This window comes from Colias croceus, chromosome 3 (genome assembly GCF_905220415.1).
Source record: "Colias croceus chromosome 3, ilColCroc2.1".
Lineage (NCBI taxonomy): Eukaryota > Metazoa > Arthropoda > Insecta > Lepidoptera > Pieridae > Colias > Colias croceus.
The window spans coordinates 11,752,150-11,774,888 of record NC_059539.1 but is presented as its reverse complement, the minus strand read 5'-3'; the positions used below and the strand labels follow the sequence as shown (position 1 = coordinate 11,774,888).

At 32.8% G+C, this 22,739-nt stretch overlaps 2 protein-coding genes across 9 annotated transcripts in view; both read left to right on the top strand.

Moving 5' to 3' along the window:
* Positions 1-22,739, top strand: part of LOC123706345 (long-chain-fatty-acid--CoA ligase 4) — a 562,712-nt gene that overhangs the window by 305,850 nt on the left and 234,123 nt on the right. The gene's annotated exons all lie outside the window — the stretch shown is intronic.
* LOC123706350 (voltage-dependent L-type calcium channel subunit beta-2) overlaps positions 1-22,739 on the top strand; it is a 155,557-nt gene that overhangs the window by 101,221 nt on the left and 31,597 nt on the right. For 2 of the 3 annotated variants that reach the window (XM_045655589.1, XM_045655593.1), the window contains exon 2: positions 3,821-3,856. The exons of the other annotated variant lie outside the window; for it this stretch is intronic. The gene's annotated coding sequence lies outside the window, so the exon portion shown is untranslated. The remainder of the gene's footprint in view (positions 1-3,820; positions 3,857-22,739) is intronic. 3 annotated transcript variants of the gene reach the window in all.

The following is a 22,739-nucleotide window of genomic DNA, read 5'->3' as shown; positions in this document are numbered from 1 at the left end:
GGTCATTTAAAGCGAACAATACATGCGAATACGAGCAAGGATTGAGACAGTTCGCGGGGCGGGGGTGCGCAAGGGCAGCCTCGTGCCCTTCGTGGGTCACCTTGCGCAGGTACATGCGTCTATTGTGCAACCTGACACTATGCTAGGGCTGGCAGCGCGCAATTATGTACACATAGATTTACAAATATGTATTTGTATTATAAAGTTTTATAGGATGAATAAAGTAGTGTCGTAATCGTAGTTTGATGTCTGTTACACTAACGCAAAACAAAAATTTACACCTAGTTTTATTATTTAATTTTAAAATTAGGAGTTTATATTTTACATCTTTTCAAAAGCTATTTTATAATGAGAGACTTTTATGTTGGGTTACAAAATTCCAAGTCTCAATAATCAATACGTCATAACATTAAAGAATGTATAACGTTTAAAAGAATACACTTACATAAAATTAACTCAATGCACATATTATTACCACAAAAATACCAGAATCCTACTAATATTATAAATGCGATAGTTTGTATGGATGTATGGATGTTTGTTACTCTTTCACGTAAAAACTACTGAATGGATTTGAATGAAATTTAGCACACATATAGAGGGTAACTGGGTTAAACACATAGGATAGGTTTCATCCCGGAAATCCCACGGGAACGGGAACAATGCGGGTTTTTTTCTTTGAAAACGCGGGCGAAGCCGGGCGGCAAGCTAGTTTTGTATATTATTTAAGTTACGATTGGCAGCCCTATAGCACCCACCACCCCACCTCACCCTATTCCCATACCAATAAGAATCACATTGCAACACCACGACACCGATATTCTAACGAGTTTGAATTTTTTCAGACGCCAATTGCATTTCATAGTTGACCCTGACAGGATAATTTAAGAAAGGCCTTAGCGCATGCGATTTATATTTTTTGCCGGTCGCGTTTTTTCCTTTTGTTATGTAATTACTAACGAAGGCTATTCGATAAGTTCGGTTATTTATAGGGTGGCTCTGTGCTTGAGAAGAATATTATTAAAAACTTTGGTGTAAATGTTACATGTGAGGCGCAAAAAATTTGAACGTATATCGCATATTGACCGCTTCCTTATTGTTTTGAAAGAATTTAGGATGACTAAGAGGCAAATATAATAATAAATAAACGTTACAGAATGTATATAGAAATTCAGAACTTGCACTGAATTATAATCTATTTTTGAGTAAAGCTAAGGCAAGTATTTAATCTATTACATTATTGATTTAATCAATTTGATTATTCAGGAGGAAAATCTCGTATACAATTGATTATTTAAGAATCCAAATCGGAATCATTATTACACAATATGATATATTGAAGTTATGCTAGAAAATTTAATAAACCGGGTTTTTAACAGTTATCACTAACTAAAAAGCTTCAGAAAAGCTTCAGTTCATATCTTCCGTCATACGTACGTAACTCCATGTAGTTCGTAGGTACGTATTAATAAACCTATAAATTATACAAGACGATTATCTTCCCTTTTAACCTAAATATTTGAATTCGTAACATAAATTTATTTATCTAAATATCCTCGACCATGAGGTCCACACAAATATTTAATAAAAAACGTTATTAAGATTGATTGCGTTTTTGACAAATTCATAAAAATAAAAATACAAATCCTATCTCAATACATATATTATTTAATTATATAATATGCAAAGCTTAAGCATACCTACATATAATTATAATGGATCGAAAAATCCTAATCAAACACGCTCGGTCATAACACATGCATACAAAAAATAATAGTAATAGTAAACAACATGGTCTAACCGTGTAATAATTTCGATATTGTTTTTCTGTTTTTATTCGTGCAATATGTTATTATAATATCTTTGAGGAAACGTTGGCACACGATTAATTTATGGCGTCTAATTAACGTTACTTGGTATTTAGATTTTGTGAATCATAATTCAATGGTTATTGTTGAAATGACCTTTGTAATATAACTAAGCTTTTTAGAATTTAGATGGTGTGGTAGTTAGCGTGTTTGACAAGATAAAGAGGCTTTTGTTTTAAAGTATCGGGTAGGAAATGTAAGTGGAATTTTCAGTCGAAGTTAAAGTCGGGAAGTTGAAACACAGAGCGTGTTGTAAAAACAAACAAAACTAGATGATGTTTAGATGTCGGACTTGCATTTCATCTTTGGGGTAATTCCATCGGACTATGAGACTAATATTTGTATCAATATAATTATGTAACTAAATTAGATATTACGTAGCCGATTTATCATGCATCTCTTGTTATTTGGAATATCTCAATAAAACTTTTATTCAACATACCGCCATGAAAGGGTTACAAGACCAAAATACTTTTTATCTTTAGTAATATAAATGTATACCAATTATCTCTGAAATCAGACCGCAATCTCAACCCTCATGTACATTTACAATGACGTGTCCCTACATTTTCCTCCTGGATCCACCAATACGTGGAATTGCGCATCTAGACATTGACTCACTTTACTCGATACAGAAGTATGTGATAATTGTTCCTCTTAAAAAAGCGTGCGAAATCGTATTCATGCGATTACTAGGTGTAGGTATAAAACGCGGATTTGTTGTTTTGTAATCGGATAACATTACTATGTCTGACTCGATAGATTTGTTACTATTTGCATTTGAGTAGGTACGTGGGGTCATGAGAATTCATACGATTTCATATTAGATTTTTAAACGTGGTTATGTCGATATTTAATTGGATAACGTTACTATGTCTGACTCGATAGATTCGTTATTATTTGTACTAACGAACTGTATAGATATTATAATTATTTTAAAAATAAATGTTGGAACCAATTATAATTTTCTCATTCTTGAATCACCCAAAGCTGCAAAATTTGAAGAGTGAACCGGTATCTACTAGGGAAGCGCGTACCATCTTAGACCACATCTTAGCTTTCCATCAGGCGAGATTGTGGTCAAGCGCTTCACTGTCTAAAATAAAAAAAAAATATGAAAATCCTTCCAGTTCTATACAAACAATTTAATTCATATTGCACATAGAAGAATACTAGAAAGAATTGCATACAATATTTTAACTATGTATTTGTAATTGTGTATGATTTATATTTACATTTCATACAAATCGGTTTATAATTTTGTACGAAAAAGATACATAAGCTGCAACTTTCTTCATTATTATCAAACTTCAATAAATAGAGATTTTTTAACTTGTAGTTACCTATTAATTATTGAGTATTATGAATTTTATGTCATAGTTAATTTATGTTATGATATCGTAGTGTCGTACGTTGTAGCTTTTTATCTCTTAAACATTTTTTGCCTTTATTTTCTGATTATTCTAATTTTAATTTACTTTCTATTGATGTTTCAAATTGGCGATTGATTTAATATATTTTTCATTAATAATAGAGTAAGATATTATCCATCAATTATCTCCAAGCTAGACCAAACAATAGATATTTCTTGTATAGATATTCAATTATAGGTCTAGTTTTTATACTTCAGACTTTGTGGTTTCAACTTATCGAGGGATGTTTTTAGAATACTCCGAGTTTCATTTATAAATCTCGCTCTAAGTATAGCAAAAAGTTTTAATATGAAAAGAAGTGATGTTAGTCAAGTATTTTTGTAACATTTTTTTTTTAATTATAGATGTAATTTTACTAAAGTATTCTTTTTAATTTATCGAAACAAACTCCATAATTTAATTTAGCAACATTTAGTATCAAGAAATGTTATTCTTTTAAATTACGTCCCGTCCATTTCCCTGTTAATTGTAAATTAAACAAAAGACAACTAAAGCAGGCCTTCTGTCTTTGTTCCACAGGAGTCCTCGCCCACATTGACGCTTATATCTTCGAAGGTAAGTCGAAAAAAAAAATTTGTCGCGGCTGTAAGAATCGCCATTTTGAACATCTTTTTTTATCTTTCCTTTCTTCTGTTTCAATTTCATTCAGAAATTATTAATGTTATGTAATTTCTTATTAAATAAATTTTTTATTTGTTTTGAGAAAATAAAGCTTTTTGACAAAGTAATTATTTCTAAATGAAATAATTTATATTTTAAGTCCTTTAACAATCTTTTATTTTTAATATATGAATAATTTCGTTAGCATTTTTTTTCACCTAAGTCCTAATTCACCTCTGAACCAAAAATTGCATTTTATTTAGTTTGGTACCCTTGCATTAAATTATTTTTTATTCTATTGATGTATCAAACTGGCGATACAATTTTGTCGATCATGGCGCGTACATTGGCATGCATATCATTGCTTAGAAACCATTTAACAAGGACAGAACGCCTGTGAACCTGTTTGTATAGCTTGATAATCCCTAAAGCAGTTAGTTGCAGAAATAATATCACATAAGAGCGCTTTTGTTATTATTTATCATTAGGCATATGTGTTGCTATTTTAGGATAAACCATTCCTAGGATATGTAATTAGGATTAAGCTAGATTTCAATTTTTAATCTGTGGTTTTATAGACTATAGAGGAACATTCTAGGCGCCAAATGGAAAATGGCGCCAAAATGCACAAGGAAAAAAAATGTCAAATTATATTATCATTTATTGAAGAAGACGACTTTGTGTATTGGAAGAAAAGTTAAAAAAATATAAAAAATATTAACTATCAGCAATTTTTTTAGAAGCTAATCTATACATATTATAATAAATCTGTAGAAGGGTCAATTCTGTCCATTAAAAATATTGAAAAAATAAATACCAGGGGGTGTTACTGGATCGATACCAAACCCAAATATGTGATTAAAAAAATTTTTGTCTGTCTGTCTGTCTGTCTGTCTGTCTGTCTGTCTGTATGTGAAGGCATCACGTGAAAACTAACGGTTCGATTTCGATGAAACTTGGTATAATTATACCTTATTATCCTGGGCGTAAAATAGGATACCTTTTATTCAGGAAAAATAGGTAGAAAAAAAATAATTTTAATTTTTCAGTTTTATCCATAGACGTTGTTCTGTAGAACCGCGAACACACGTTGCGTATTATATTAGGCCTAGCCGTATTTGGGTCCAATAGATATTTATAAGATGTCATTGTCAGAGTTACTCAAAATGGAGAAATAAGCCATCCACGCGAAGACCGACATCCGCGCGGACGGAGTCGCGGGCGAAAGCTAGTCTATTAATAATATTAATGTAAATCATTAAAATATGAAAATGCAATGAAAGTGTAACAAAGAGAACAAAGATCAAATATGTATTTCTAATCTTTGATTAGGTACTACATTACTTGCATTGATTTTTTTATGGGAATATTTCTTTATATTTGTCTTGTTATATTTGTTATTACAAAAGGATATTTCATATTATGTATTCCTAAGATTAGTTTTGTTAAGTTTGGACTTTGTACTTGAGTACCTACGTACTTTATTTTGGGACAATTATTTAAAGATTCGGTGTTAGACTAGAGCTTAGAAGATATCTCAGACCTCTAAGATATAAAACGAGATAATTATTTAGTTTTTTTAATTAATATCAATAAAAAAAGTAAACTAATCAAATCAAAATGTTATTTATATCGTAATATAACATAAGTTAAAAACTTCTTCGATAACAATCTAGACGACTGAGAAATGTTTTTTTTTACACACATTAACTTTCTACGCCTTTAATGGGCTATTTTAGGCGATATATATTAATGTAAATAGAGCAATATTAAGCGTACACGTCAACAAGTCAAGAGCGAGGCGGCATTGCATGTCTAAGGTTCCGTATAAACTGAACTTAGAGTCTAAATTTTATACACAAAGTTATGTTGGAAAACGATTATCATCAATGAATGATGAAATTTGTTGTGACGTTACTAAACAAACCGGTTTTCCTGGAAAGTTATATTATATTACTTCGTGCCAAATAAAACCTATTGAGCGACAATTTCAGGCTTATTTCGTTTTCAAAACTTGATACATTCTAACAAACAAATACACATGAGTATTTTTATTACTCCAAATTCGATATGCTCACACATCTAACATATCTAAGCGACTGTCCTATAAGAAAATTTATTATAGGAGAGTCGACGCTATATACTCCTGTGAATCATTTTTATGTTTGACCTACGGAACTCTACCGTCTAAAAAAAAATTGGTTGTCTGTAAAGTCGGTTTACTGATGATAGTTGAACGTGACAACGATTGTGCTTCTTTGTCGCTCGTTCCGCGCTCTCGCTTGCACTTCAAGCCTTACATGGAACGCCTCAGAGCGAGGTAACGCCGCATGAGTCATGTTTTTTCGGGCGTACAGCCGGCTTTATCGAATTATAAGACGTTGTCACGTCAAAAACCTTGACCGTCTCCTTGGTAAGTACAGTGGGTTGATGCGTGAGCGTAGAACCGAGGGTTCGATTCCCGGTGGAGACGAAGAAAAAATGTCTCGGTCTGGCAGGACACAGAAGGCTGATCACCTACCTACTTGTCCCTGAAGAAAATCGATCAGTGAAACAGATGTATGAATCATCTGCCCCTTACCCCACTTTGGGACACGGGACTTCACTTTTTACGGAACTCTAAAAAGTACGAATTGTGTAAAGCACACTATAACCTAAAATTTATTCATACATTTCCCCCAAAATCTATCAATCGTAAAACAACGCATATATCCGCCATTAACGCGAAATGTCACTAATGAGTATTTATCATCAATAAGGCCGATAATTATTTCCATTTTAAATGTAGGCTTCATTTAAATGATTGGTTATTTATTTTAAATGTTAAGTTTTCGTCCATCGCTAAAACTGATGTACCAAGATTGATTATAATAGACTTTGTGTATTTTAGTGAACTATCGAAATTGTAAATTGATACTTGGTGACACGTTTATTCAAATTCCTTACGATATTTTAATAATTTCAAAAGTAACCATTATAAATGTTAATTATTTCAAACATCATTACATGCATTATTTTTTATCTATATAGGTAGAGAACGTATCGTTAAGTATTTTAATTAACTTTTGAATAGTCTATTACTACAATATTTGACTAAACATACAATCAATACTAATACTTACGTTCTAATGCATATCATAAATGCGAAAGTCTGTCCATCTGTAACGCTTTCAATATAGTTAAAGACCCATGGTCAAGCATAGTCAAACTATACATATAAATTAACACACCAACACATTCACGACATACGACACGACAAAACATCGTGACGATATCATATAAACCGTTAGCTTTTCGGTGTCGAAGCGGACGTTAGAATAATTAATTTTAATTAAACTAGCCGATGTAGCCCGCGTGGGTGGTGCCTTATGGCTCCCACTGATATATTGCACTGAGATTTAATTAGACGAATTATTTAATTACTACTAACTGGTATGTACAAACTAAGAAGATTGTTTGGAACAGGTGAAGAGGTCAATGAACGCAGTTACTATAAATCGAACATAATTGCTCGATGGCTAAGTATCGTTGGTAATAAAAAATATACTGTTTATTCACATTTCACACATGTTTCCCCAAAATTAAATACCTGTAATAATATGTATATCGATCAAATACCCTAAACTCCCTTAGAAATAGGGTATATTTGATGTATAGATATTTTCGGTTATTACAGTTAGATACTAATATCTATAATGACATATCCATACTAATATTATAAATGCGAAAGTAACTCTGTCTGTCTGTCTGTTACTCAATCACGCCTTAACTTCTGAACCAATTTGCATGAAATTTGGTACCTATAGAGATATTTTGATACCCGAGAAAGGACATAGGATAGGTTTTATCCCGGAAATCCTACGGGAACGGGTTTTAATTAGTGATGTGCCGATTATGACTTTTGCCGACTAGCCGACTAGCCGATTAGTCGGTTGTAATAATACCGACTAGTCGGCTAAGCCGATTACGGTTTCGGGGATTTCCGTAACGCTTCGTTTACGGCTGATTCGCGCACAATCGCATACACCGCCTGCGAGCGTGTCGGAACATGTTTTGTTTACTTCGCATTTTTCCTTCATTTTTGCTTGTGTAATGGTCGAGAGCGGTGTTTTAGGGTAAAAAAATATTTTCTTGCTTTAATACATATAACTGAGTTTGTTAATTTATTAAATCTACTTTTTATTTAAATAATAAGAAAAACTTATAAATGTTCATTGAAGATAAGAAGATATTATGTTGTTTTTTATGTTAATTAGGATAGGAACTAATTTTGTTCAATAAATGTCATAATTATGTTTTTTTTTACAAGCAAGTAATTTTAAAAACTGATTACCAAAGGAAAGATTGCTTTACATTTTATAATGTATAAGACTGATTATAAAATAAAAATAAAATAATATATAATTAAGGTTTTTATTTCATGTAGTTATTTTTCATTGAGAAATACATACTACGTAAAAAGCCGGATAGTCGGCGCTCTTTGCCAATTAGTCGCCGACTAATCGACGACTACAATAGTGGCCGGATAGTCGGCTTTACCGACTAGTCGCCGACTAGTCGGGACATCTCTAGTTTTAATTTGAAAACGCGGGCGAAGCCGCGGGCGGAAAGCTAGTAAAATATAAATACCTAGTTTGTAATGATAAATACAATTACTTGCTAAATAGTATCATAATACTTACCAAAATGACGTCAGTGAAAGCTAGCGAATCTCAAGTTTAATTGCATTACTCATACGAGTAGTTACCCAGTAATGTATGTAATGACTCCTTAACTGGTTTGTGACTCAAAATATTGCTTAATATCTTAATGCTTTGGAAAATACGTGTGAATAATGAATTTGTGAAATAGTTGTATGCTATTGTAGTTTAAGGATAAAATGAAAAAGAATTAACTCTTACTTATCTTTAAAGTTATAATCAAATTAGTTATGACTCAATATTACAAATAATAATTAGGGAATACTGGCTGCTAGGTAACTGAATAGTCTATATTCTAGCTAGGTTAACCTTCTCACAACAATGGACTAAAGTAAATATTAAATATAGCTTGGCTAATGCTACTCAAGCTTTATCAAGTTGCATTTTTAAACGTTTTTAAAACTAAGTAGATACTGTAATCAATTAGTAATTACTAAACTATAAAAATACTAGCTGTCCCGGCAAACGTTGTTCTGCCTTACTCTTCATCATTTAGGCCTTAGGGGTATGAAAAATAGATGTTAGCCGATTCTCAGACCTACCCAATATGCTTACCAAATTTCAGAGGAATCGGTCAAGCCGTTTCGGAGGAGTATGCAGACTAACACTGTGACACGAGAATTTTATATATAAGATTAAAAAGTTAAAAAGATTCTAAAAGAGCAGCTACAGAGATTTTGTCAGATCTTTAGAAACTTTGCAATGTGATCTAAACGCTATGCCGATTCAAAAGTGCTCTGTGATCTACAGAAGTCTAATATGTGTTTCAGTTTATAGTTTAGACAAATAAACATCTTACATTATTTAAAAAGAAACATACAAATAGTCTTGCAACCAGATATCGATGCCCAGTTTAAACTATAAATTATTGTCGTAACATTAAGAAATGAAATGCCACCGGCGAAGATTACCTTCATGGTATTATTTTCAAGTGTCGTGTGATACCGTTAGTTCGTTTGTATTGATTTGTTACCTCAGGAACGGTATGTTATGGTAATGTTTTAATTATTTTTATTTAATAATAAAATGGTTGGAATGCTGTGTAGAACTGAGGGATTTTTAAGTGAAATTGTCTGGGCGGAATAAACTAATTAAAAATAAAACTACATATATGATGAGAATTTATAAAACTTCAAGGTCGGGTCATGGTAATACCGTCACGTCATGGAGTGAGGCGACGAGTTAGGTATCTTTGAGTCTTGCTCACCTCTGGCACGTGTGGTCGGCACACACGCTCTATTTTTGTCAAAAATATTTTTTTGCTTTTTTTCATATGAATGCAAATTCCCAAGTTAGCAAGTGTTTGAGTGTATCAAGTTATTGAAGCATATTTATACAATAAGTAATTACAATGAGTCAGAGTTACAGTTGTTTCGTGCGGCTCTACGCCGGATGCGGCGACTCTCGCGCATGCCACCGTGTAGCGCTTAGAATGGACAGATCTGCCACTTTAATATTTATTGAAATAAAATATTTATTAAGTCAAATTCGAAAAACATAATTTTTTTTAACATTGAAATTATAATAATTATAACGAGATGATTATGTAAAACATTAAAAATGACGATGCTTTGTAATAAATGCAATTAATGTATAATGGGTCAATCTAATTTATTTCACGAATCATCTAGAAAGGCGGAGAGCAAAATAGTTAGTAGTTAGTTAGAACTAAAATAAGAGAGATTTTATAAAGATACAAATTAATACCCTAAAATGTGAACTCTACAAAAATACTTCAAAAAATCGAACAGCATTACCTATTAAATAAGGAGTATCAAAATATATAATAAAAAGGAAGTCAGAAACAAACTTTTTCCTACGATCATTACAATTTTAATCCTGTTATTAATGGAAGTAAATAATATAACAAGAATAAATAATTATAATAATTACACAGACCAATCTAAAGGTTGCTGACTCTATGGTCAGACCAAATCTACACAAATAAAGTGCGTAGTGTCTCCGATTTAGAAATAGCCGGTGCACTAAGATGCGAGGGGTGAGAGGGAGGGGGGAGCGGGAGGGGGCAGTGACAATGTGCTTCCGTCGCGTGGCACGTGAATGACTAGCTATTTGCCGCTGTTTTGCTTGTATTTTGATTTTTGAATATAATAATACCTTAATAGTATACTAGCCAATCGTCTCGGCTCCGCCCGAAATAAAAAATGATTTTAAATATGTAGGTATAGCTTAAGTGATTCAGGAAAAATTCAATAAAACTTCCTAATAATTGTTTAATTCGGAAAATAGTTTTTGTGTTTTTCACACCTACCTATGTTACAAACACACATTCAGAAACAAACCTTTTTCTTCATAATATTTTCCGCAATATGCATTTACTAATTAGTTAATGTTTTTGGTGTGAAGATGCGTATATACTATACTAGCTTTCCGCCCGCGGCTTCGCCCGCATAGTTCCCGTTCCCGTGGGATTTCCGGGATGAAGCCTATCCTATGTGTTAATCCAAGTTACCCTCTATATGTGTGCTAAATTTCATTGTAACCGGTTCCGTAGTATTTGCGTGAAAGAGTAACAAACACAAACATACACACACACATCCTCACAAACTTTCGCATTTATAATATTAGTAGGACTAATGATGGGCTCAATTTTTTCAAAATGGTAATGCATATACTTTTACTCATTAAATGTATATGTCGTGGCCATATCGTAGATTTGCTCATTTCATGAAATGGCCAATTTAGTTTGGCCAGATCGTTAAATCGTCAACGTTTCACGATTTGGTCATCCACATTTGGCCAGATCGTCGATCTGGCCAAACGTGGATGGCCATTTCACGAAATTCGACCATTTTTGTTTCTTTTTTAAAAAGCGATTCGCTTCTGGCGTTGTTTATTAAAGTCTAACCTAACCTAACCTAACCTATATTTTATAGGTACGATCTGGCCAAATGTCGATGACCAAATCGTGAAACGTTGACGATTTAACGATCTGACCAAACTATGTTGGTCATTTCATGAAATGAGCATATCTACGATATGACCACGACATATACATTTTAAAATCGACCTATCTTCTACTATCCAATATTTTTTGAGTGAAATCGTAATATGAAATATTAAATCCTCGTCAAAACCCTAGATTACTAACATCTGTGGCAATGTCAATATGATAGAAATGTATTTTCTATTTTCTCTAATGCACTCTCGTTATTTATTAAATTAATCTCTCGTGGATACATTGCAAATGAAATAATGTAATTAAACTAATAATAAACTTAGCTTGCAACTTTGTAAGCAAAGCGAATGGCTGCGAAAATAATTTCATGTGATATGTATAGATATTATAGTAGTGTGTCTTTATACTAGAGATTTATATAAGCGATTTATATTAAGCTAATAATTTACAATTTATGCATGATTATATTATAACAAATTATAAATTATTGTATCCATGGTTCCCCATAATACGAAATTTTTAAAAGTTCAACGTGGCACTTCGTTTTAATTTTGAAGTAAAACTTCTTTAGGCGCGTTCAAGAGTGCGTCAGGGCGATACCGTCGATTATCTTTGAATCTTGTAAAGAAGTTTCGCTTCTGATACGTGTGCTCGGCACACACGCTCATTTTTTTCAACCGACAAAATACAGTTGAATTGCGAAGCTCTACCTATTTTTGAAGTCGGTTGAAAAAACCTTTCCCAATTCCCATTAAAGCACAATTTTGCTTAAATCCCACAAGCTAATTTTTAAATGCATACAAACGCCCGTAAAATCTAAATGCGAAATTATAGAAATAAGGTTTATTGTTTAACATTTTATTTTATAACGATTCCGTAATTCCAAATATTTGTCATTACCACATGGGTATACAGACGACAGACGTGTTAAGTTTTATTTCGGCTCCCGTAATCTGCCGCGGGGAGGCTGAATCACGTTTACCGCTAAATATTATGTGCTCACTATTTTTGATTTGTGAGCTTTTGTTACTATTTACAGATGCTTTAATACTTATGTGTTTAATCATGATGCTACTTATGATGTTCGGTTGATTAAAGTTGTCTTTTCTATGTAGAGATTGCACTCCGGACCCCTATCAGATTTTGACTGACATTTTGTGTATGTTCTTTCAGCTTTCTTACAAAGTTAGTTTTTAATATGAAAACAACGATTGAGCATGTTTATGATAAACTGTATCATAACGATCGAGGAAAATCTCTAAACTATTTAATAGAGACGTAGTGATATGTGATAGTAGTATAGACACGCGCTTTGGCTGATACTTTTAGTACTTCTATAAAATTTATATAGCACACGTCACGATATCGTGTATCAGACAAAAAAGTCGTCACCACTAAAAAAGCGATAATTCTAATCAATACAGAGGTTAACACTTGTGCGTGGTACAGCGGTGGCCGGGGTGGCGACGTCGGCGCCTCGCGTGACGATCTTTAATTGCTCAACTTTGTTTGTACCTCTGTGCTTTGTTTGATGTAAGTTGTACTGGCGCTTGTTACTGGAATGTTTAGTTGGCGATGGCCAATGAGAGGAGGTTATAGGTGAAACCGATTGATAACAGATAGAAGGAGGATTCGTCACTTAAGAAGAAGATCTGGAAGATCTAAGTTGATATAAGATATACGTTATGTGACTTGGTTGATTTGTTTGACACCTAGATTTTAAAAGAACATAATATATGAAGAAAATTTATCAGATAAGAACTACAACTGCCATATTCATTCTATCAAAATACCGAACTGATGTAGTCGTGCTGTAGTCATGTATGTAATATCCGAGGATGTCCATCCAGAACAAACCAGCTAAGAAATTACCGACCGATCATTTACTTGCTAAAGTAATGCGAATATAATTAGCAAAATTTCCAAGCTAGTAACTGGCGCGTTTAAATAAGCAGCCAGTGCGTGTCAGTCAGCTAAGTTACAACTTCATGAAGTGCGTGAAATAGATATCCCGTCCGACCACCTCGCACCGATTTATGGGGTATTGTTTATAAGTTTGTGTGTTAAATAGGATTGTGGTTACATGCTAGTTGGTACCCGTGACACTGTTTGTGTTTAGTTGAAAGTATGGAATTATGAAGAAGAAAATCGTCTTTATTTTGCTTCCTCATCACTACATAGGTAGTATAAAACAAAGCCTTCTCTGTCCCTATATATGCTTAAATCATTAAAACTACGCAATGCATTTCAATGCGGTTTTAGACAGAGTGATTCAAGAGGAAAGTTTATGTATATAATTAATTAGGTTTTAGAGGAAGCGTGCGAAGCAGCGGGCGGAAAGCTAGTAGCAAATAAATGCTGCCTCATTGTATATTATCTCACTAATATTATAAATGCGAAAGTTTGTTGTAACGTTGAGGATGTGTGTGTGTGTGTGTGTGTGTGTGTGTGTGTTTGTAACTCTTTCACGCAAATACTACTGAACCGATTACAATGAAATTTAGCATACATATAGAGGGTAACTTGGATTAACACATAGGATAGGTTTTGTCCCGGAAATCGCACGGGAACGGGAACTATGCGGGTTTTCCTTTGAAAACGCGGGCGAAGCCGCGGGCGGAAATTTAGTTAACTATATTTCTTTCCAACCGAGGTCTCTGAAAACGACGGAGGTTTTCAATACACAGCGTACATTTTTTCTACAATTTGAAGAAAAACTCATAGTTACCTACTTTTCGTTCAATCGAATAGATATAAACTAATCATGAGCTAAAAGAAGAAATAGTCTACAAAACCAAGATCCCTTGAAAATGGGTGCATCATACTATCACATACCGAAGTTATGACTGTAACAAAAATACATTAACTTTAATACAAGACAGGATAGAACATGACTCATTTGCCCCGCGTTATTTTATGCTTTCCAATTATTTGGAGGAAATAAGTTGAAATAACTTCTCAGGTACTATTTGCGTGACCTCGCACTATGATGTATATTATTGAAGCTTGTTCGTTGTACATTAACGTGTTTCAGAATTGTTTTACCTCAATCGTGTAGCTTGGTAGCCGTTTCCAAAATAAATATTACTGTATTAGCAAAAAAGTATTATTATGATATTCTGTCCTGAAGATCTGGCCTTTTTTTGTACAAAAATACATAGTTTTAAACATTTTCTCTCTCAAACCAAAATATTAGATTCTTTAACTTACCTACATTCTTATTAGTTAGGTATTCTTTACAAATAACTCCACAATTTTCTTCAACTAAAACATCAATGTATGAACAGCAATCGAAAGCTTTCGCGCCCTATTGGGGGCTGTAAAAGTTTTAACAGCAAGACAGGTGTTATATTTATGTTCAGGGGTGTAACATTGCGTGAACACATAGTTGTTTGAATGATTCGCGGCATTAATAACCATTATCGTTGTATATTTTATAGTGTACAATAGTTTTCTTGTGTTATAGAAAGTAAGTTCGACTTGGCAGTAGGTACCTTAGTTCTGCCTGCCTTTACTCGTATACGACGTTAGTTTTAGGTATCCCGTTAAAAGGGCTTTATGTTTTTCCAAGGTATCATCGTTCTTTTTAACTAATTTGAACTTAATTAGTTAGGTAGGTAAAAGGTTTTAAGTAAAAGAGCAGCGACCATTTTCACATCGATGAATGGCAAGTTTATAGTCAATTGAATTTATAATCTTTTAAATTATAATGGAAAACAATAGAGAATAGTTATCTAAGGTACCTAGTTACTCCATAAATATCATTTTGAGTGCCGCGTGTCTCGACCGCAATACAAAAATCACAAAATATCGCCCTATCCACCAAAATTGATTTATGTGAGACACGCACTTTTCTATTTATCGAAAGAAACGGAAAGATAAACAGCATCTTAATTAGTCTAATCTGAAAATACCCGATACCCTTCTACCTCCAAGTGACACGGAAGCGTCCCTATTTCCCGAAAGGCACTTTATTTTAAATATTCTGTAAGAGGTGAATGCACTCTCATTAAAAACACCAATGTCTATTCCTTGTGGTGTACATTGATGGTTTAGTTAAGGAAGATTTGAAAGAGTGCGTGGAGCGCGCGCAATGGATGTGTTGAGTGTGAAGTATGGAGGAGTTAGGGATGTAGCGGTTATCGATTGTTTTAGATAATTTTACGATGATTTTAGTTTGTGTTTCTATGTTAAGGGGTTTTTTTAAGCTATTGCATAGCTTCTATCGCGGGCCTTGAGCGCGGGGACCGAATCCAGAAATTTAGTAACGAAAAACCTCACGCTCCCCACTCCGACGGGCGCGGAGGTGTGGCTTGAAGGCATAGCATGCAATAGCTTTACCGCGGCAGTCCCCGAGTGCCACACGTCTTTTTTTTTTATTTGAGGTAATAAATAATAATACATGAAATAATTTTGTGCATTCCTTACAACGTATATCAGACTTCAGAGAGTAGTACCTGTTAGATATCATATTCCATAAAAATTGATAGTGCGTACCTAACTCGAAATTTTTTTTTACAGTCGTAGCCTTACAATTACCGTAGCATTGCAATAAAGCTTTAATAAGAAATTGCAACTATAACATCTATTTTGAACTGAATCATACACATTACGAAAAAAAAATAATGTACTTCAGCTAAAAACGACCCCAAATAATAGAAGTATCGACAAATCGTCGCACATCGCACATCCCTAGCGCCGTGTCACATTACGGGCACGCGTGGCTCTTATTTTTATTTTGTCAAATTGTAACTGAAATAAAACGGTCGCCAGTAATAAAAATACCATGGTACTGTTATTGCAGCCACGGAAATAGCAGCGTGTTCCCGCCACTTCTTACATGGAGTGGCTAAACCATAGATTAGAAATTGCGCCACAGATTATGTTATTCAAACGGTGTTCTGATTTTAAACTTTATTATGTGGTGATTTTGTTAATTGCCGTAAACACATTCCGTGTGTATGAATTTTGGTTGTATTTTGATTTATAGTCCTGTAGTATAGTGCTTGATATAACAAAAGCGTTTATTAGATTTCGTTCATTTATCTACGTATGTAGAGTTTTTAAAAGTTTCCTTTTCTCTTATCTCGCAAAGGTACGTTACATAGGTACAAAATCGATGTTTTTTCGGATAGTGTTTTTACATTTTACCTTAAGGTTCTAACAGGCATTACATTACGTAGCCCATAATTATTAATGTCTAATGGAAGACTAATAATAATTGGAGTTGTCATCAAGAATACATCGTTAAATCTTTTTTTCTCTTTCATCTTTTTTTTGCAAAATGAATATCAATTGCGCTGAAAATAACTTTCAAATTAAAACACAATCAACATACAATCAGAAAGAGGCCAAGCTACACTTGCCAAATGCCAGTACTGCAACTTGCAACTGTAGCTTCTTCTTCTTTTTCATCTAATGCATCTGTCAGGATTAGCAAGATAGCATCTTTCATCATTATTTATTTATGTTATTTTAAATAATTTCGTTATTAGGTAATTTAATAATAGGGCGTAGAGCTTCTTAAAAACTATCCTTTTTGACAATTATTTTCGGGAAAAGCCATTTTCCCGAAAAGTTTCAACTCTCAAAGTTTTACCTAAAAGCCATATCTTCCCGTTATGTCTTAAGTAGGTAGATAGGTATGTTTTATATAAAAGTAAATAAAGAGCAAAATCTAAAATCCCATTACACAGACGCCACACAGTAAATCCTAGATGTTAATAATCTCATTAAAACGGACTTTCTTTTGCGTTTAACGTAATGACACTCCGAAAATATTTTCCATCCGTTTATACATTACCTGTCTCATCTATTTTCAATCTTATTCAATTGTATTAAAGTCTAAATTGGTTCAACAATTAAATGTCTTTGACTGGTAGTGCACAGTAGGGAGATATCAAAAGTAAGTGTTTATATCTCAGTCGGATATAGAAATTGTCGCAGGGTGAACGACACAGATCTATTTCAGGAGTCATTATATGCAAGTGGTCTTCTAACAGTGTATTTCGAAAAGTTCTTTTTATTAAGTGTCGAGTTTACAAACTGCTTTTCAGATGGTTTCGGTTTTACGGTATTTGCGCTATAAATTCGTGAATATAGCATGAAACAAGAATTCATGTTGTTCAATAGACACTGACAAACATATTGTTCAACATACCTACTAATATTATAAAAAAGTAACTCTGTCTATCTGTCTGTTACTCAATCACGCCTAAACTACTGAACCAATTTGCATGAAATTTGGTATAGAGATATTTTGATACCCGAGAAAGGACATAGGCTACCTTTTATTGCGAAATATGTACCACGGGCGAAGCCGGGGCGGACCACTAGTTATAATATATATCAACATGTATATAGAGAGCACGTGTGCTCGAAGTTGATAACATATTTTGGTACATAGATTTCATAAATCTTTCCGTCTAGCTACGTAACCTTAGATCTTTCTAAACTTAGAACCATAGTATAACTCTTTATACTATGTTAGAACTATGTTTCATGACTGATTAGTAGATGGCTAATTTATTTACTGAACTCTGTAGTTCCTTCTTTTAAACGTATCTTTAAATTTAATATTAAACTTCCTGTTTGATTGTTTTAATGTTAGTTTATTTGCTTTACAGTTAAACTCAAAACTCAAATTCAAACATTTATTTATTCAATTAGACTTCTTCCAGAAGCACTTTTGAATCGTCATTACATTCTTTAAATTTACCACCGATTCGGAAAGCAGTATCTATGGAGAAGAACCGGCAAGAAACTCCATAGTTGCTCTTTTAAAGTCATGTCCATATACAATATAATTTTACATTACATGTTACTTACATCTAACTACATAATATTATTGACTATTGTATATTATCATAATATGCCTAAGTTATCCTACTCATGCAACTAGCTAATAAATAAATCTAGTTACCTACAATGGTTACATTGTAGAAGATTCCACAAGCGCATTACATATTGTCGTCTATTATTACGCTGATCTAGAATGTGAAATTATTTGAAAATTAATGTAATGGAAAACAAAAGCTCTAATTCGTTTAACGTTTATTGGATAAAGTATTAGGTAAGTATAGTATTATATTATCTATGGTAATTGGTAGGTATTAACTATTAGTAATATGGTAGGTAACTAGGTAGGTATTAGGTAGGTACATTCATTAATTATTTTAATTCAAGACTTTTTGTAACCATGGAGCCTCTAGTTTTAAAACACTCGAATTAATGACATAAACAAGTTCGAAAAAAATACCAACACATTTTGCAGTTCGGGCTATTACGTTTTTGCGACATTTTATCTGAGAAAGAAAGCCAAATAATGTCCAGTTTTGTAATTAAAAAAATCCAATTTTTTTTTTTATTTTTTTTTTATATTATTGAAGTGAAACTTCTTTATCAGGGTTGGGAAAAAATTTAGTGTAATATTTTTTCCTTACGCGTGACATTTTTCCGTTACGCGCCATCTTTTTTTTATCTCTACCACGCGTGATTCGACGTATTTCTGTAAAGTTGCATATAGTAAATTATTTTCTGAAAAATAAGTACATAAAGAAGTTTCACTTCTTACGTGTGTACACTAGTACACGCACACATTTTTTTTAAAGCGGAGCGTATTTCGGAATTAGTTACAATCATCTACTACCTACTACTACAGCTCGAACTTCCTATCGATCCTTCAGATCGAACGTAGAGTTACGGAATTTTATCCGTGGTACACAGTCTGTTTGAGCCGAACAGGAAAATTCCTATTATTTTAGTAATACAATTTTGTCACGTAGGTATAAAATATATCAACAAATGTAATCCAGAATTCCAGTAACATTTCTATAAAATTAGGTAAACGAAATAACAGAGCACATAGATTTGGACACTGGCCAAAGTTTGCCGGCCCCTTGTTATATACGAGAGGTATTTCATTCATAACTGTCGCCAGGATTTGTAAGAACGATTATTTTTATACTACAAAATCGTGTTACATGGCGAGGTAATAAAAGTCGTAAGCGATTGTTGCATTATGGAATTGATGTAGTTTTAAATTTAATATTTAGTTAATTAAATAGCTAGAATTGTTTGTTTTTTGTAGAATTTCTGTGTTGTAGAATCTTCCGCCCGCGACTCCGTCCGCGCGGAAAAATTAAGAAAAATTAAGATTTTTTTTTCTACGTATTTTTCCGGGATAAAAAGTATCCTATTTTATGCCCAGGATAATAAGGTATAATTATACCAAGTTTCATCGAATTCGAACCGTTAGTTTTCACGTGATGCCTTCACATACAGACAGACAGACAGAGAGACGGACAGACAGACAGACAAATAATTTTTTAATCACATAATTGGGTTTGGTATCGATCCAGTAACACCCCCTGCTATTTATTTTTTCAATATTTTCAATGTACAGAATTGACCCTTCTACAGATTTATTTATGTAAAGTTTTTGTAAATTCTTGTAAATATTAAGTATGGGAAATAAAACAAAACCCGTCAAAAGGACTAAAATCTGTCTAAAATCTAAAATCGTGATCTCCATCAACCGTCACCGATTGTGTATGTGTACCTACGCATGTCACTCAAGTTCAGCTAGCTCTTGTAACTAGTCCTCTTAATAATATTTTATTGAATTCACAAAGGTACCTACTTTTATGTATAAAAGCCGCTAAGTTATATCACGTTACCGCGCGACTCTACATATTGCAGATTTTCAACGTTTTAATTTTACCCCATCAATATTCTACAGATACATTATTCCCTAGCAATTTAAACATTTTTTTCAATATTTTATCATTTTTTTTTTATAAAAAGCTTTATTCAAATTGGTTTAACAATTTAGCGCGAATGTTATAAACAAATAGGCACACGTGTAAGCTCGTTAAAAACCAACGGACAGTTAAAACTACCGAGATTTAAGAAGTATAATTTATTGTAATGTGATCATCATTGTACACTTTAAAAACAAAATTATTATTTATAAATTTATAATCTCCTACGCAATAACAAAGTGGACAGGTGACTATGTAAGTACACAATATAAATCAAAAAATTACACACAAATATATCTCCTGACGCAATACGAGATTTGATAAATTTTTGTGATTAAAACATCTTATTGTGTACGCTTAGATTACAAAATAAAGTACAGATGGAGCATGACAACCGCCCGTCGCCCTTGTCAAAGAAAATACGAAATCAAAAACAAATACGTCGCTGCACCATTGCTATAGCGCATATAATGTCATGCAATACGTCAAAAAGGGTTTGCAATTTTAGTAAAAAAATGCCGTCTTGTGATAATAAAACGCTGTAAAATTTGTTCCCGAAAACAAAAAAAAAGATAAAACATCGTTTCACAGGTTTAGATTATTTGGCTGATTTATTTCTTTAATACGAATAATAATTTTACAGATATGAAGGAATACAAAACTTCAACGTATGTTGCCAGTATTTTGAAAATGAATTTGCCATTTTTATTGGTAAAACGGTAAAATGGTTAAAAGATCTTCAGGGTAATGCTGTTGGATTTTTCGATCGTGAATGTGATTATTTGTATAGTGCACTAAAGGTTCATGATCATTATTAGATTATTTTAATAAGCATAATACATTATTTTGTTACTTTAATAAAGCATAAAAACGTCATAGTCGTTTTCGCTAGCGATTTAATTTATGTGAACTCCATGATGGATATGATGAAAATAAAATGTCCGGTATTCTCGACTAAAAACTACCGCTATTCGTATTTCGTATTCATATATTATGAAAAATAAAAAATAATATAATTATTATAGTTAATATTGAAACTTTTTTTATGTAATTTATTTAATAAAAAATTGAATACAATTATTTTGTCCATATATAACTTTAGTAGGCAGGTACTTTATGTAATAAAAGAATTTAAATAAAAATTAAAACTTGACTTCTCATTTATGTATATAGCCTACGTCACTACCGCCACTAACATAATAATTCAGATCATTGCAATGAAACCTCACCACTCAAAATCGGTCCAACGGTTTATACTGCAGGGCGTGTCAAAGAAATATTATACATACATACATAAACTCGAAAAACATAACCCTCTTTTTTCCGTAGTCGGGGAAAAAATTGGGAAATTTTTCAATATCTGGCAACATTACACGCACACAGAAGCACCGTGTACGTACAGTGCAGCGGTGAAATGACAGCACACATAGCTTTATTGAAAATGACGATAAATTATTCGGTTTAGTTCGGCAACGCTCCATCTGTCTTTTATTTTGTAATCTAAGTGTGTACGTATGATAATCATCAGTTTCATTTATGATATGTTTTTCTTACAAAAACAAACAATAGCAAACGCTAATGACATCTTTTGTTAAATACTGGAACTAATCGTTTTATTTTAGCGTCATCTAGCGCTATTTCATATAACCAAAACAACGACCTTCATACTAAAATTTTATAGGCTACCGCAAAGTTTGTATAGATGGCGCGCGAATAAACTTCTATACGAAGTTCTTGAATAGTTTATTAATAAAACAATCTCATTACATACGAGTCATTACTAATATTAATAATAATTATTCCATGTTGGATCCATTTATTATTTCACATATTATATTGACACTCCTCGTTTTACATCTTTAGCGCACGTTATTTTTTTTGTCATGTATTGTATGTGTATTGGAAAACGTTTTTCCATTCATAAATTATTGTAGCTCACATGGTGCTCACATGTACCTACATAAAAAAATCCGTATATAAAGTCTAGGTATACTTAGTACGGAATTAGATTCTTGTGACGTAGGGGAGTGTTCAGTACTGTTCACGAAGTGTATTGTCTTGTCTTTTTGTTATCAAAATATAACATGCTGTTTGTAAAAATCGAATTAATTATTGCCATTGAAAGCCCGTAGAATATTAAATAAGTCTACTAAATTGCACACCAAACTTCATGTAGGTAAATATTTGAACCGAATTTTCTAATTTCTATTGAAAAATTATTTTATTACCGTTTTAATTAAATACAAGAGTAATGGCATATTTGACATGGACCTTTCAGATCAATGTCAGGCTAGACGGAAGCCATCGATTTGGCAAACGTAAGGTGTTAGGAATAAAATAAAAAATGTACCATATTATTTATTTACCTAAGAGTGAAAATGCAAAAACAATTTCTAAATACAGAGGCCGAAGTACTGGCACCGATCTGATACGCGATATTTTCGTAATGTAAACAA